General features: G+C 38.3%; 1 protein-coding gene across 22 annotated transcripts in view; it reads left to right on the plus strand.

The window, feature by feature from the left end:
- Nucleotides 1-14,734, plus strand: part of FARS2 (phenylalanyl-tRNA synthetase 2, mitochondrial) — a 548,888-nt gene that overhangs the window by 191,045 nt on the left and 343,109 nt on the right. The window lies entirely within an intron of this gene.

A 14,734-nucleotide genomic window follows, 5' to 3' on the forward strand; every position in this document is an offset into this window, starting at 1 on the left:
GTTTTTCATCCTCCGTGAGGTAGAACTTATGGATTTGCTGGTTCATTTCACTTGAGGAGCAGGAGGACATGAAAATGGAATTAACTTGAGAAAGAAAAATGATTACAACCTTTGATAAGAATGATAATGGATTAGGATCGTGGAGAGAAAGTCTATTGGCTGATTAGTATTATTTTATTACTACATTATCATTAATATAGTACTTGGATTGATGGGGCAAGATTCTCAACCATGTGAGTTGGCCCAGTGGAAAATTTTGTATGTTGGCATACTGATTACTGTTATCAATAGCAAACATATTAACAGTGAATTTCCTGGAGGCAGAACAATCTTTTTAAGACCTGGATTCTCACTTTAGTCATTTACTCTCCCTTATATCTCCAGGATAATTTTTTGTCTGTAATGCCCCCCACCCCCTTCACTATTTCTAATTTACTTGAGACAGTATTTTGCTTATTTTTAGAAACATGTAAAGAGAAGGTTAGGGGATTTTTTTTTTAAATTGTGACCTGTATTTTATTTTTTAAAGATTTAATTACTTATCTGACAGAGAGAGAGAGAGAGAGAGAGCACAATCAGGGGAAGCGGCAGGCAGAGGGAGAGGGAGAAGCAGGCTCCCGGCCGAGCAAGGAGCCTGATGTGGGGTTCGATCCCAGGACCCTGGGATCGTGATATGTTCTGAAGGCAGATGCTTAACTGACTGAGCCATCCAGGCACCCCAATCGTGACCTATTTTTTAAAGGATGTTTAGAAGACAGAAGCCTAGCATGGTTAGGATTCTCTTTTATTCTCCTACTATTCTTACAAAATTTTTTAAGGAACAGCTTTATTGAGTTATAATTGATACAAAATAAGCGATACATATTTAAAATGTACAAGCTGCTAAGTTGACATTCAGTAAACTGAACATATGTACACACTTTTATGAGTTTTGACATATGTATGCACCTATGAAACCACCAGCAGAATCAAGATAATGAACATGTCTATCACCCAAAAAAGTTTCTTTCTGTTCCTTGATAATCTCTCCTTCCTGCTCTTCCTTACGGTCCCTTATCCCAGGACGTCAGTGATCTACCTTCTGTTATTATTGATTAGTTTATACCTTCTAGATTTTTATAAATGGAATCCTATGATATGTACCCTATTTTTTGGGGGGGGTGGGGCTTACTATAATTATTTTAAGATCCATCCATATTGTAGTGTATATCAGTAGTTCATTTCTTTTTATTGCTCAGTGGTATTCCATTCCATAGTTTATTTATTCATCTACACATTCATATTTGTTTATTCATCTACCCATTGATAGACATTTGGATCATTTCCAGTGTTTCACTATTACAAGTAAAGTTATGCACATTCATGCACAAGTCATTGTAAGAACACATGCTTTTATTTTGCTTTGGTAAATACCTAAGAGTGGAATGGCTACACCATATGGTAGTTGTATTTTAACTTTCTAAGAAGCCACTGAACTATTAGCTGATGTGGTTGTGCCATTTTACATTCCTTTCAATAGTGTATGAAAATTCCAGTTGCTCTATGTCTTCAACAACACTTAGTATGTTCAATCATTTTATTTTATTTTTATTTATTTATTTTTTGGGGGGAGAGAGAGAGAGGTGAGTAGGGGCAGAGGGAGAGGGAGAGAGAATCTTAAGCAGGCTCCATGCTCAGTGTGGAGTCTGAGGTAGGACTTGATCTCATGACCCTGAGTCCATGACTTGAGCCGAAATCAAGAGTCAGACACATAATTGACTGAGTCACCCAGGCGCCCCTGGTCAATCATTTTAATTTTAGACATTCTAATAGGAACATAGTGGTATGTCAAAGAAGCATTCAGCATATATAAAGAACGCCTCCAAATAAACAAGCAAAAAATCAACCTAAGAAATGGGTAGACATTTGGTGAAGGTGACAAATGGTGTAACTAGAATGACTAATGAACATAGAAAAAGATGTTCACCCTTATTAGTAACAAGGGAAAAGCAAATGAAAACCACTGTGAGTTATTGTCATTTTTCATATGTGAAAACCTACATACCTAACATTTGTAAGTGTTGACAAAGATAACAGAAAAATAGGATGAAATACATAGTGTTGGCTGTATGTACGAGTCTCAGTTATCATTCCCCCAGCTGGAAGTTGAGTGTTCACCTACTGTTAATTTATGTCTATTTTTTTGTACCTCCAGATTTCCCTACTTATGTGTGAATTCAAATTGTATTTACAAAGGTTCTTGTTCTAATTCATTAAGCCTCTGCTGCCCTGTTTTAGCAAGGTTTATTAGAGCATCTCCACTGCTGTATTGTAAAATGAATAGTTAATGTAATATTTAAGAAACCACTAAATAATCCTGTATATTCTTTATATTCCTGTCCTTTTAAAAAGAGTACATCAACTTCCTGCTACTGTCTATTTCCAGGAGGCAGAAAACGGTATTAGGGAGGAGGTACAAATCAGGCTTCCAAGTGTGTTCATAGTGTTTTATTAAAATCAAAAAGATATGAAGTTAAATATGACAGAATGTTACGATTTCATTGGTGGGTGCATGGATGTTTGCTATTTTCTATTTCTGTCTCTTGGTATGAAATATTTTGTATTAAAATGATGTAATAGTGAAACAGGTTTCAGATAGAGATTGCTGATGGGAAAATCCTATTATGACCAGTTTCTCTTTACCTTCATGATAAAAGAAAGGATTTGTGTTGGAGGGAGATGGATTGTGTTGTTCAGGCCATTTTCAAGGCAGGTTAGGGTAGAAGGGATGGTAGTATTGCAGGGAGAGATAGCGTTCCTTCTCCAGTAGCTTTACAAACAGATTGAGGACCATCTGAATTTTCCCACTGTCAAACCATGGAAAGAATTGTTTTTAGAGCCCTCTTTATTTAGGCCTTGCAACACATTTCTGTCATCAAATGATTTGCTATTGATGAGGTTTAGGAACTGCCACCTCGTTAGATTACTGAGTGGTTCTGAATAGGCAGGTGGCCTCCTTTCTTAAAAGCTTAGTATTTGTGTTTCTCCTACTTGGTTAGTTTTCATTATTTTCTTCCCCTGTCACCTGGTTTAGTCCTCCCAGCCCCTTTACCCTTCAACTGAGTAATTCTTTCTTCTTCTTTTTTCCCAAGTGGAGAATTCTTATTTATCCTCTAGTGTCAACTCAGCTGTCCACTAACCAGGGACCTTTCCTGGTGCTCATGCTGAGTCCCAGAGGTGCTGCCTCTTCTCTGTGCTCATCTAAGCTCTCTTTGGGGGTGGGTTTTTATTTTTTGGAGCAGGAAGCACCATTGGATTTCCGGCACATTGCAGGCATCACAGTGTTGAATAAGTGAGACATAATAGCTTGTTTTCAAGGAGCCATGAAGCTTGACTCCTCTCACTGGGAAGCAGAAGTGTTATGGGAACATGTAGGAGAGGCACCTCCTCTGAGATTTGGCATGTGCGCCAGGACAGGTTCCCGGTTGGAGGACGTCAGAGCTGACGCTAGTCATTGAGCATAAGCTACACAGCGCTACAGCATTAAGGAATGAAGAATGGAAGAGAAAGGAAGAAAAATGGTTAACAGAAAAAAAATCTCGTGTCCACTGAGAGATGGTAGTGTGTAATCAGAAAAATTAAATTTAAGTTCTCTTTCCTCCACTTTGAAATCTTTAACAGGTCAATTAGTGCTTTAAGCCTCAGTTTTCTTAGAACTTTTAAAAAGCCAAGGCAATAATACTTGTTTCCCCTGAGAATAAAATGAGGTAACATATGTGAAAGGTACCTTGTGAGGAGAAAATAGTAAATAAATGTGTAAATATGAAAAAAATAAAGGGAAGAAAAATGAGGACACGGCAATAAAAACAGGGAGCTTATGAAGAAATACAATACAATCAAAGAACAATAGTTACAGTTGATTTGTCTTTATTTTGTGTCATGAGCTGAGATGTGGCTTTCTACCACACTAGCACAGCGGTCAGATGGGTGTCAATGGTGGCTTCACGTCCTCTCTGAGCGCCAGCAAATATTTTAAAAAGAAAACAATGTTCTAGACCTTGTATAGATTATAAAACCTTCCCAGGGGCCTAGGGGATTATTTCTCTGAATCTGGTGCTGGATTTCCTTTACGTTATTATTTTTAATATTTGTATTCGAATAGCATTCAAAATCATGCATTGAGGTGAAAGTTTCCCGGTAGCAATTTTCCTTATAAGAGAACATTTCTGCAGTGTATGATTTCTCTGCCTATCTTACATGATGGGCATGTTCATGGCCAAGAATTGAGAATCTTAACTTTTGAAAGAGCAGTGAAGTTGCAGCCTCTCTATTTCAGACAATTTGCTTTATTTGCTTTATTTTTGCTTTATTTTTAAAATGCTATTAGCCTAGACTTTTAGGTTTCAGGTTTCATTACAGATGAGAGTCGCTATTTTATAAATCTTCAAGTTCACATTTTGTTTGTAAGACTGAGTTGGCAGAATTGTGGAATATGGCGTTGAAGTAAAAAACCAACTAGTTTGGAGAATACGTGTTGTTCAGTGCACTAAAGTCTATCTGTGAGAAAAGCCTTTTATTTTTTCTTTCCTTCCAGCCATGAGATTATTTTTAACCCCATTCACACAGTAGCCAATTACCCTGAAAATCCTTAAAGACACATCTTCGCCTAACCCCGGCGTATCTTTGCCATATGTATTGCCAAGGGAGCTGTCGCCAGGAGGGGTGTGTGAGCTTGTCCCCAGGTGTGTTTGCATGTATAGAACATCTGCTAAGATGCTTCTTGGGTTGGATGCTAAGCAGGGTGGGAAGGTGAGTCAAACCCGGGTCCATCTTATGAACTACAAGGGCAAGGAGGTATGTATCCTAAGAAACAGGTGCTGTGCGCTCTCCCACGGTTCACGCTGAATCTTAACAACTCCCTCAAGACTCTTGGCTGTTTCTTCTGCACTCTGAACAGAAGTGCCGTGTTCTTCAGGCATTTCAGAGGATCATTTAACTCTTTTTTGGGGGGCGGGGGTGCTAGTTTCTGAAAAATTCCTTGGTAAACCTGTCCAGGTACAAACAATCTGGGTGTCATTTAGATTAATAATAGCTTTAATTATGGTAATGACAGTGCTAGAGATAATAATTAACAGTGTCAAAGTCTGCACACGGATCTTTTTGTTTCGACCTGCATCTATGATTATAATCTCTATTTTTTGTGGAACCTACACATGGAGAAATGCAGTGCTGTGAAGATCACACAGCCGGGAAGTGTTTGAGCCCGGTTTTATTAGCCCATTGGTCTGACTTTCGAGCCCAGATTAGAGGTTAGCTCTTTTGAAAAGATAGAAAGTAATCATTTAAGTAATATTTCAGAGACTGTGAGGTCTACAAAAGCCATGATGTCAAAAAAACCAAAAACAAAAAACCTGGGCATCTCCCTAGGCATTCCCTTGTGACTCTCCCCATACCCTGACTCCTATAGCTAGCTCGGGGTAGAGCCCTATTTGCTACATCATATGCAGTTACATTTTAAATACCAAAGATCATTTAAAACTTCAGATTCAGTCTTTCTTTACTTAGTTGATGAGCAGTAACTGCCTCAGCAGGGCTAAGAATTATCCAGCAATTCTTTTTATATTTGTTTTTATGGTCTAAGCCTGCTTTCCACTTTTTTGATGTTGTTGTTATTAATATCACCTTCCTTTGTTCTCGAAAAGCAAAATTATCAGAACACACTATTTCCTTGTGGCAATTTGTTGTTATTACAGCTGCTTTAGTGTCGGGGTTTTTTTTTCCCCTGCCTCTCCAAAGCAGTTTTATTATTTTCTGCTAACATTTCAATTGCACCAGCATCCTAAGGCTGAGAGAGGTTACCAGTTTGGAATTAGAAAGAAATAAAATAACCCTTTAGACTGTTTTCATGCTTGTGGCATTTGCTGTCATTTTTAACGTTTCTAAATTGTTTCCCCAATATTTTGTATCATATTTGGCTGATCGTTTCTTTCAAAGCAACTAAGGTGGGGGTTTAGGATTTCTAACGTTTTAGTTTCACTTTCTGTCCTTCAGGATTTACAGCCCTTCTTCTGCACAGTCTTGCTAAACATTGGACTTTCCATTTAGAAAGCATTGACCTCATAGCACAGTTTAGATTAACTAGTCTGATGGAGAAATGGACTGTGACCCTCTGCTGTTGACTAGATATGTTGCCGGGGGCAAGTCATGTCTCTTACCTTTGTTTCAAATAAAAAAGACCTGTGATGGTCATTGAGGTGCATGTCCCAGGATCCTCTCCAAGGACCCTGGCTGATGGGAGTACAGATGGCCTCCAGCTGTCATTTCCTTTGGGAATTGCCTCAAATGGGGGCTGCCTCCTTGCTCAAGGACATGCCTTTCTCAGGGCTGCCCATATCTAAAGACTGGTTGTGGCAGAAATATAAAGGCTCAGCATTTTGATCCACCACCCTACCATGCCACCACACTACCAGGCCACTACACCACAATCCCACTATGGGGCAGTTTTGATTGGCTAAGTTCCAGAGCTGTGATGAGGTTAAGGCTTTGTTGGGCCTCACTGCAGCTCAATGACTTCTCCTTCTGCCCCAACTTGTTGTCACCTTCTTCCTCCATAGGTGTTGATACCCCCAAAATAACCTGCTTGTCAATCCAGCCTACATATGGTCCCATCCAACTGAAACATTCTAGGGCTCTGTATTGTGAATGTTGTCCTGGTCAAGAGTAATGTCATTTGGTAATGGTATTGAAGATCCCATATCTTCCATATCTTTTTCACATTTTCTTTTCTATCTACCAATACTTGTTAATATAAATTAAGTGAAAGTAATTGAGAATAATAATTGGGTTTATAGTTGTTAGTTCTACTTTGTTCCTAAAATTGAATCCAATTAAAAAAGTTTTAAGCATGTTACTTTAATGATTTTTAAATCAGCTTGTTCGGGCTGTCTAGTATCTGATTTGGAGAGGGTTGTCTTTCTTAGAGTACTCCTAGGAAGTGAAGTAGCAAGGTTCTTGTTGCCTTCGGCCAGTGTTGAGTTTCCTGTGCTCATTGTGGCTTGGATGTTGTCCAGGCAGGCTGCACTTATAAAAACTGGCTGACCTGGGGCGCCTGGGTGGCTCAGATGGTTAAGCATCTGCCTTCAGCTCAGGTCATGATCCCAGGATCCTGGGATCGAGTCCCGCATCGGGCTCCCTGCTCAGCGGGGAGCCTGCTTCTCCCTCTGCCTCTCTCTCATGAATAAATAAATAAAAATCTAAAAAAAAAAAAAACAAAAACTGGCTGACCTGGTCAACTTCTATGAGCCTTGGGATCACTAGCTATGAAATGGGGATATGAAGTACATTGCATTGTATCCACTAGGGGTGTTCAGGGGAAATACGACATCACCTAGGAATTAGATGTAGAGAGACCTAAGACAGTTTTTTTTAGATGTCTGGTAAATGGAGAAAATTTGTATTAGAGTTGACATTTCTGGCCAAAGGAACTGGTACAAGGAAACCTCTTGGGAGAAAGTTTGAGATAGCTATAATTGAATTGAGCTGGAATATTTTTAAGGAGCCTAAAAACGTCCACACTTGTGTGATGGTTGGGCAGGGGCTAGGGAACAGGTTCCCTACTCTAGAGAAATAGGAAGTTGAAGTTGTTTGGTGTTTTATGTAAATGAAATAAAATTATTGGGCCTTGAGGTACAGTGAAAAAAGTACTTATAATTTTAGGGATACTGTAATCAAGATGACTAATGTGCCAGGAACTGACCTATTACTTAGTGTTTCTGCTTGTAGGTGATTGATATACAGGCAACCTGGAAAACATTAAGATTTATGGGAGAGGGAAATTCCTTCTCTACTTTTTTTCCTTTGTTATCTCTCCTTACCGCCTTTTCTGCCCACGCTCCCTTACCACACCATGCCTTGGGTAACTAGGGTGATCTGCTTTCTGTCACTTTAGATTAGTTTGCCTAGATTGTTGTAAATAGAATCCTACAGTATATAGTCTTTTCTTGCCTGGCTTTTTTTCACTGAGCATAATTATTTTGAGATGCTTCCATGTTGTAGTGTGTATTAATACTTCATTCCTTTTTACTCCTGAGTTGTATTATATTATATGGACAGCTCACAATATGTTTATCCATCCAGGTGGATAGGCATTTGGGTTGTTTCTAGGTTTTGGCAGTTACAAATAAAGCTGCTATAAATATTTGTGTTCAGGTCTTTGTATGGGCATATGTTTTTATTTCTCCTGCATAAATAGGTAGGAATGGAATGGCTGAATAGGAGATGTATGTTTAAGTTTATAAGAGACGGTCAAACTGTTTTTCAAAGTGGTTGATCCACTTTACATTCCTGTTAGTAGTGTATAATAGTAGAAGTTGCTCCTCATCTTTGGCAATAGTAGGTATGGTCAGTCATTTTAATTTTAGCTAATAAGTGTATAGTCGTATCTGATTGTGATTTTAATTTGCATTTCCTTAATGGCTAATGGTGCAGAGTATCATATGTTTATTTGCCATCCATATACCTATTCTTGGGTGAAGCAACCAAATCTTTTGCCTATTAAAATTTTTTAAATTGATTTTCAAAACTTCTTTATGTATTCTGGAGACAAGTCTTTTATCAGATATGTGATTTACAGATATTTCCCCCCATTCTGTGCCTTATCTTTTCATTCCCTTAACAGTGTCCCTCAAAGAGCAGAGGTTCTTAATTTTGATGAAATTTAATTAATTCACTTTTTCTTTTATGGAGTATGTTTTTGTTGTAATGTCTAAGAAATCTTTTGTAACCCAAGGTCATAAAGATTTTTCTACTCTGTCTTCTTCTAGAAGTTTTATAGTTTTCAGTTTTATTTTTAGGTTTGTGATTATTTTGAAAAAATTTATATATGCTATGAGCTACGAATTATAGTTTTTTTGCATATGGATATCCAGTTGTTCTAGCACAGTTTGTTGAAGTGACCATCCTTTCTCTACTTACTTGCCTTTCTACCATTGTCTAAAATCAACTGACTATATATATTTGGGTCTATTTCTGGACTCTCTATTCTGTTCCATTCATCTGTTATTTGTCTATCTTGATGCAATATTGCACATACAGTAGTTTCATAATAGGTCTTGAAGTCAGTTAAAGTCTTTCAATTTTGTTCTTGTTCAAAGTTGTTTTAATGAGATGATTTGCGTTTATTTGGATGTTGATGTGGTTGAGTTTTTTTTTTTTTATTAAAATAAACTTTATTTATTTATTTAGCTAACTGAACTGTGGTTGAGTTTAAATGATCATTTTGCTATTTGTTTTGTTTGTCATATTTGTTCTTGGTTCTTTCTCTCTTTTTTTTTTGTTTTTCAACTTTTCTTCCTTTGGGTTAATTGTCGAGGTTTTACTATTTCGTTTTATCTGCTTTGTTTGGCTTAGTAGCTATAACTTTTTGTGTTATTCTAGCAATTGCTTTATGGTTGGTAGTATATATCTTTAAGTTATCATAGTCCGTCTTCAAGTGATAATATACTACTCGTGTACAGTATAAGAACCTTGCAGCAATAGACTTTGATCTCTCCCTTTCTGGACTTCATGCTATTGGTGTTATGAACTTTACTTTTATATGTGTTATCAACTACTAAATACATTGTGGTTATTTTTGTTTTGAACAGTTGGTTAGCTTTTAAAGATATTTAAATAATAAGAAAAAAAGTCCTATATTTACCCAACTAGTTATGTCCAGTGGTCTTTATTTTTGTGTTATTTTCATTGGGTGAAGGATTCAAGATTGACGGGTTTTTTGTTTTAGTTCTTTAAAAATATTGTTTCTGTCTCTTTTCATTTACATTGTTTCTCTTTAGAAATCTGCTGTCATTCTTGCTTTTGCCTTTGTTCTTCTGTACATAATGTGTCTTTTCTCTTTGACTGTTTTTGAAATTTTTTGTCATTGAATTTAAGCAATTTAGTTACGATTTGTATAGGTGTAGTTTTCTTTAGATTTTTTTTTTTTTGTGTGCCTGACATTGATTGAGCTGGGATTGATGGGTTTATATTTTTCATCAAATTTGAGAAATTTTGGTAAATTTTTTCTTCATATATTTTCTCTATTAATTCATTCCTTTGGGGATTCCAATTACATCTATATTTGGCTATTTGAAACTTTTTCACAATTCATTGGTGTTCTATTCACTTTTCTTTCAGTGTTGTTTCTTTTTTTCTCCTTCTGTGTTTCCTTTTGGATAGTTTCCATTGCTGTATCTTCAAGTTTACCAATTATTTTTTTGCAATGTCTAATCTGCTGTTAATTCCAGCCAGTGTTCCTTTCTTATTCATCCCATTCATTTGTTTCAGTTAGGGTCTTTTTTATATCTTCTTTGTCTCTACATAACATTTTCTTTCCTTTAACTTTTTGAACATACTGAGTAATATCATGATACATATTTTAATGTCTTTTTTCTAGTACTTCTATTGTCTGTGTCATTTGTTGATGAATTGTTACTTATTTTTCTCTACTTAGTTTTTTTCTTCTTTGCATGATAATTTTTCTGTGGAATGCCAAGCAGTGTTAATTTTACCTTGTAATATTATCAGTATTTTTGTATTCCTCATAATATTCCTGAGGTTTTTTTCCAGGATTACTTAGAAATACTTTAATCCTTTTGGCCCTTCTTTTTTAAGTCTTGTTAGACAGGACAGCGTAGGGTTTCAGTCCACAACCAATGTAAGACCTGTTTTAGTACTGTAACTGATAACCCATTGATTATTAGGTTTTCTGCTTGGCTTTTGGGAACTGGCAATATTCTCGGTCCTTGTGAGCTCCCAGCATTATTCCCTCTAATCTTTTTGTGTTGTTTGTTCTCTGGCCTTGGGAAGGTTCAAGCACTGACAGTATTCAATTGAATACTAAAGGATTTTTTGTGTTTTTTTTTTTTTTGGCAGGTCTTCAGGGTTCTCTGTCTATACAGTCCTCTTCTCTCCTTCACTCTGTCCTACGAATTCTAGTTAACCCTGACTTGTCCAGACTCCCAGCTCTGTCTCTTCAACTTGGGAAGACTTCTGGGCTCTTTCTGTGTTCTCTGTTGGGGCAGTGTTAGGACTCACCTCCCAGGGATCAGTGCCCTTGGTTACCTGGATGTCCAATGTCTCATGTGGCATTTTTTTTGTTTTAGTTTTTCACATGGAAGGGTAAAACTGGTTCATTTTTCCACGTTGTCCAGACATGGAAGTCTTTCTTTTTCATTTGACACTTTGACTACTCCTTTTTTTAGATGTGGATCTTCCTCGACTTATGATGGGGTTATGTCCTGATAAACCCATTGTAAGTTGAAAATATCCTCAGTAGAATATGCATTTAATACACCTAACCTGCCAAACATCATAGTTCAGCCTAGCCTACCTTACATGTGCTCAGAACACTTACATTAGCCTACAGTTGGGCAAAATCATCTAGCACAAAACCTATCTGATAATAAAAAAGTCTTGAGTATCTCATGTAATTTGTTGAATACTGCACTGAAAGTGAAAAACAGAATGGTTGTATGCATATAGAATGGTTGGAAGTGTATCAGTTGTTACCCTTGTGATCGCGTGGCTGACTGGGAGTAGCAGCTTGCAGCAGCACAAGAGCCTAGGAAAAGATCAAAATTCAAAATTAGAAGTACGGTTTCTACTGAATGCGTATCACTTTCACTCCATTGTAAAGTCGAAAAATCGTAAGTAGAGTACTGTAAAATAAGAAAAAAAAGAAATATACCTTTTCTTATTTTTCTTACACCTCTTATCACTTACTCTTTTTATTTTTCTTTGGCTTCTTTTTTGATGATGCTTAATGTTTGTAAGAGGAATTCTTTGAAACTGGGGGCTGGGGTTTTCCTTCTCAAAGCAGAGTTTGATAGGGAGATGGCTAAAATCTTAAAGTTGCATTGTTTTAGATCTGGTTTTCAAAAAGATTGCCTTATGATTTTTTTTTTTTAGGAAAAATCAGTGAATTGTGCTTTATCTCTTGGGATATTGGAAACATACTTATTTTAAAATATCAGGTTTTTTGTTGTTTTTTTTTAAAGATTTGTGTATTTATTTCGGGGTGGGGAAGGGGCAGAGGGAATTCTAAGCAGACTCCCTGTTGAGTACAGAGCCCACCATGGGGCTCAGTCTCAGGACCCTGAGATCACGAGACTTGAGCCAAAACCGAGAGTCGGATACTCAACCAACTGAGCCAGCCAGGCACCCCTAAAGTATCAGGTTGTTTTAGAAAATTAATCTCATCTGGAGTAAATTCATGTTTGATGGTTGGTTTTGTTGGCTGGCTTACTTAGCATTAGATTTATTCATGTACTTTGGAATTTTGGTTTGCAGATTCCTGTTCAGTGGAGGATTTTTGCTTTTGTTTTTCTCCTTTTCTCTGTTTTCCTCCCTCTTGTCCTCTCCTGCTTTGCTTATTTCTCCCTTATGTGACTTTGCAGTTGGTTCCATGTAGTTCTCTGGGCCTGAAATCCAGAATGGACTTAGAAAGATCTGTCAGATGATCTAACTAGCTCTGATTTAGGGGATGGCAGATCCAACACCTATGGCTTGGATCTCTGAGCCTACAGCTCTTCAGAGCTCCTGCCCCAGGCTGTATTTGGCGAGTTTTTGTCACTCTTCTTTTACGAGCATGAAGCTTATTCCATTCCAGCATCTGACTCTAAGCTTTTAGCCTCCCTCAGATCCCGAGCCAGTAGTACATTATCCTTCTGAAGGCAGGCTCCTGGCTCCTTTCCTGAATGTGGACCCCGAGCCCAGCAGCACTGTGCTTTCTCCTCTCTCACGGTTTTGCATTTCTGTTCTGTTTCTAGCCTATGGAAGTACTGAATGTAGATTATACCTTTTTGGTTTTTTCCTTTTTATCATACCTGTTGTTAATGTGTTGGAAAAACAAGGAGTCTGATGGTGTCATTTGGTCTTGTAGGGCCACTTTGCATGGAAAACCAAGTTAGTGTAGTTTTCGTTGTCTGCTCCAGTGGAGGGCAGCATAGGGCTTATTGTCTGACATCTGGATTTGAATTCTGATCATGGCATTTACTGTGTAAACTTAGGTATGTAAGCTGTTGTGACCACCATTCTTTCTTCTATAAAATGAGAATAATGGTGGTTCCTGAGCAGTGTTTATGCCAGCCTTATACCAGTGTAAAGATTAGAGAAGACATGCAAGGGATTCAGCACAGCGTCACAGGAAATGAACAGCACATGTTGATTACCTTAGGAATGCAATTTAGAAATGCTTATTTTTTTTCATATTTTTATAAAAGTGAAAGATATTTTAGATTATGGCCTGACTTTCAGTGACATTCAATTCAAAAATCACCCATTTGGCGTTTAGGTTCTTTACATACTTTTCCTTACTGAATTGTCACCAAAACTCTGTGAGTTAAGTATTCTTATTTTAAGCAAAATGGAGGCAGTGAAGGAGGGTAAGGAACTTGCTTGGCTAAAATGGTGGAGCTGGGATTTGATCCTAGATCTAGGATCGCTCTTTCCTTACGCTATGACCCATCTACCCATGTCTCTTTGATCAGATTTGTAGAGGGTGGAGTGTGAGCCTTCTGTCTAGAAGGTTTGTCTGTGTACCATCCTTTGGGAATGGTTGGTGAGGAAGATCGAGGACCAAAGGGCCTGTGGCTGTGGCTCACCCCAGGCCAGGTTGCTGTTAAGCTGTCCTCTCTGCTCCCTACATAGCCAGAGAACAGTCACTTATCCTTGTGCCTCTGACCCCATGCCCAGGTTTGGAAGGAGGGCACATTAAATTGTGCTATACTCCATTTTCAACCCATTGTGAGGTGGAGAGATGATAATATCATTTCCAGATCTAAGCCCTAATCAAAAGGATTCCCGTGTCCCTTGTCCAGGGCAAGAGCCTGGAACAACACTTCACCACACAGGTCTTTCCACCAAGTAGAAGACTGTGATAATAGCTGTGTGATCAGTTACACTATCAGTGTTGGTGATAGAAAATGCTAGGTTTTTTGTTTTCTGCTATTACGTTGGGAATGTCTTAGCAGAGGGAGTCATTGTGGCTGAAATAGTGCTAATAGCTTCTGTCTTGTCCTGTGTGCTGTGGAGGTCCCACACCGAGAATTTTATTACCCTCTTTCCCTCTCTGAGAGGGAAAAGGTAATGTTTCACATTAATTGTGTAGTTGGAATGATTTTATTCCACTTAGCAGTCTGTGGTCCTGGACTAAAGGGTATGTGGCTGTGTAGACACATAGGGTTGGTGTGCTGAAGGGTCACTGTGATGGCATTGCCAGGTTTCCAAGGCCCTACATGGGGAATTCACTGTAAGTTGTGAATGACTTCATGCTGCTTGTGGGGTGGGCTTTGGAAATGGAGTCAACATTCATATTCCCACATGGCTGCCTCAAGCCTTACTTGTGCTTCCTCTCCCTCATTACTGCCAGCCATGTGGTTACTCAGTCCAGAGGATACTCTTCTCGTTTGCTGGGGGAGAGACAGGAGGTGCAAACAGACAGCAAGGGCGAGGGACTCAGCAGGAACCTGGGAGTCTTATCCGTGGTGCTCAGCTTCTGCATTGGCTACGTGGGAGCTGCCCACGGAGGTCAACCTGGGTGGTCTTGTCTTGGCACCCAGCAGATACCCTGAATGTTCAGCCAGGACCTGAGCTCGGATTTGACTCTTTTACTAACTAGTTGTGTGGTCTTGGCCCCCTTGAAAAATATTGAGCTGATGGGAGTGCAAAATGGTACAACTCCTACAGAGGACAATATTAGAACTATACAAGCATTTCC

Source organism: Halichoerus grypus, chromosome 9, assembly GCF_964656455.1.
Source record: "Halichoerus grypus chromosome 9, mHalGry1.hap1.1, whole genome shotgun sequence".
NCBI classification, from domain to species: domain Eukaryota; kingdom Metazoa; phylum Chordata; class Mammalia; order Carnivora; family Phocidae; genus Halichoerus; species Halichoerus grypus.